The following is a 2,656-nucleotide window of genomic DNA, read 5'->3' on the forward strand; positions in this document are numbered from 1 at the left end:
AGAAGCACGTGTGGAGTATTTGAAGAAAAACAAGGAGACCATTGTGGCTGGAGCAGAGTGAAGGGGCAGTGGTGAGGGGCTAAGGATGGAGGGGTACAGGGCAGATCAGACCACCAGGGATACAGGGCAGCCATTAAAGGGTTATGAAAGACAATCTCTGGAAAGGGAGAAAATATTTCGTATTTGCAAATCAATTTCTGCTAAAGGATTAATGTTTGGAATGCACAAAGAATTCCTGCAACTCAATAACAACAACAGCAACCAACAACCCCATTAAAAAATGAGCAAAGGACTGGAATAGACATTTCTTCAAAAAGATAAAATGGCCAGTAGGCACAGGAGAAGATACTGAACATCACTAGACATCAGGAAAATGTAAATCAAAACCACAGTCCATTAGAATGCTATTATCACATCCACTAGGATGACTATTACCAAAAAGAAGACAGAAAATAGAGTAAGTGTTGGCAAGAATGTGGAGAAATTGGAATCTTTGTGTATTGCTGGTGGGAATATAAAAGAGTGCAGTCACTGTGAAAAATAGTATTACAGTTCCTAAAAAATTAAACATAGAATTACCATATGACCCAGAATTCCACTTCTGGCATGTACCCAAAAGAATTAAAAGTCAGTACTCAAACAGATAGTTGGACACTGATGTTCAAAGCAGCATTGATCACAATAGCCAAAGGATGAAAATAACTCACGTGACCATCAAAGTAAGAATGGAGAAGCAAAATGTGACATATACATACAATGCAATATTTTCAGCCTTAGAATGAATAAAATTTTGACACATATTTCCACATGGATGAATTCTGAAGGTTATTATGCTAAATGAAATAAGCCAGTCACAAAAGGACAGATATTGAATGATTCTACTTATATGGGAGCATCAAGAATAGTCAAACCCATAGAGACAGAAAGTAGAATGGTGGTCGCCAGGGTCTAGAGGAAGAGGGAAATGGGGAGTTACTGTTTGATGGGTACATAGCTTCCACTTGGGGAGATGTAAAAGCTCTGGAGATGGACGGTAATGATGGTTGCACAAGAATGTGAACGGACTTAATGCCACTGAACTGTACACTTAAAAGTGGTTAAAATGGTAAATTTTTTGTTATGTGTTTTTACTACAACACACAAAAAAAGAGAAAGCTTATGAAATGAAAAGTAAAATGTTCTGACTCGTGTTTAAAATGATCACTCTGACTGCTGTGTGGGTATCTGGATCTCAGTCTCTTCAACCATTCAATGAGGATAATGAGGCCTTCCTCATGGGGCGGTTGTGAGGATTGAATAAGAGTGCAAATAAATGACTTAGCACATAATGGCACTCAATTAACATTATCTATTATTGCAATTACTATTATAATTCTTCAGTTCTGAAGATACATACAAGGTAGGCAATGGGAGGTGGCATTTGAGAGGTGAGCCCAGGTAGGGGTAAAAGTAGGTACAAAGCCCAAGAAAGAAGAAAAAACGTGGCCTTTTTGGCAATTAAAAAACTTGAGTGTGAGTGGAGAGAGAAGGGAAAAAAGAAAAGGGAATGACCCTCAGAGATGAGGCTGAAAATGTCATCAGGGGCCAGACCAAAAAGGCCCTTGATAAGAGTTAAGGAGTTAGGGCTTTATCCTGAGGGCAATGAGGAAACATTGAAACTGTTTAAGCAGAAAGTGATTTGATCAGATTTGTGAATTTAAAAGATCGCTCAGTTACAGTATGGACAAAGGCACTGGAAAGGAACAAGGCCAGGGAAGAGGCTTCCAGGAACCCAGGCAAGAGATTATTTGACCTGAGCTGAAACAGGGGCAGAGGGAATTGAGAGAAGTTAAGAGTTTGAGAGCTGTCAAGGAGATGGAAAGGAAGGGAATTGGTACATGATTAGAAGTGGACAGAAGGGATATGAAGTATTGGAGGATAATTCTCGAGTTTTGAGCCTAGGTCACTGGGTGGAAGGTGACTGCCTTTCTCTGAAACAGAGAAGATGAAGAGTTGTTGCATTTGATGTTTCTGTGGGACAGCCAAGCAGAGATGTTTAGTACAGCACTATTAAATGAAGTTTATGGGAGCCCATTATTTTGGACTAGCCTCCTGCACTAGGTCCCAGCAGACCAGACCAAACCAGAACAGAGCCACTCATGGTAGGTGACATGTTATCAAACTGAACTCTGAAATGGGCCAGTGTAAAACAAACAGAAGATTCACAGTAACCAATCAAAAGGGGCCAGCGCACCTGAGCTGATACAATAAGGAAGTCTCCACTGTTTTTGTTTTGTTTTGTTTCGTTTTTTGGTGTTTTGTGTGTGTTTGTTTTGTTTTTTGTTCCTTTGAGATGGAGTCTCATTCTTGTTGCCCAGGTTGGAGTGCAATGGCATAATCTCGGCTCACCACAACCTCCGCCTCAGGGTTCAAGTGATTCTCCTGTCTCAGCCTCCCAAGTAGCTGGGATTGCAGGCATGCACCACCACGCCCAGCTAATTTTGTATTTTTAGTAGAGACGGGATTTCTCCATGTTGGTCAGGCTGGTTTCGAACTCCCGACCTCAGGTGATCCGCCCACCTCAGCCTCCCAAAGTGCTGGGATTACAGGCCTGAGCCACCGTGCACGGTCTGTTTTTTGTTTTGTGGTTTGTTTTGTTTTGTTTGTTTGTTTGTTT

Source organism: Mandrillus leucophaeus, unplaced genomic scaffold (genome assembly GCF_000951045.1).
Source record: "Mandrillus leucophaeus isolate KB7577 unplaced genomic scaffold, Mleu.le_1.0 Scaffold71, whole genome shotgun sequence".
NCBI classification, from domain to species: Eukaryota; Metazoa; Chordata; class Mammalia; order Primates; family Cercopithecidae; genus Mandrillus; species Mandrillus leucophaeus.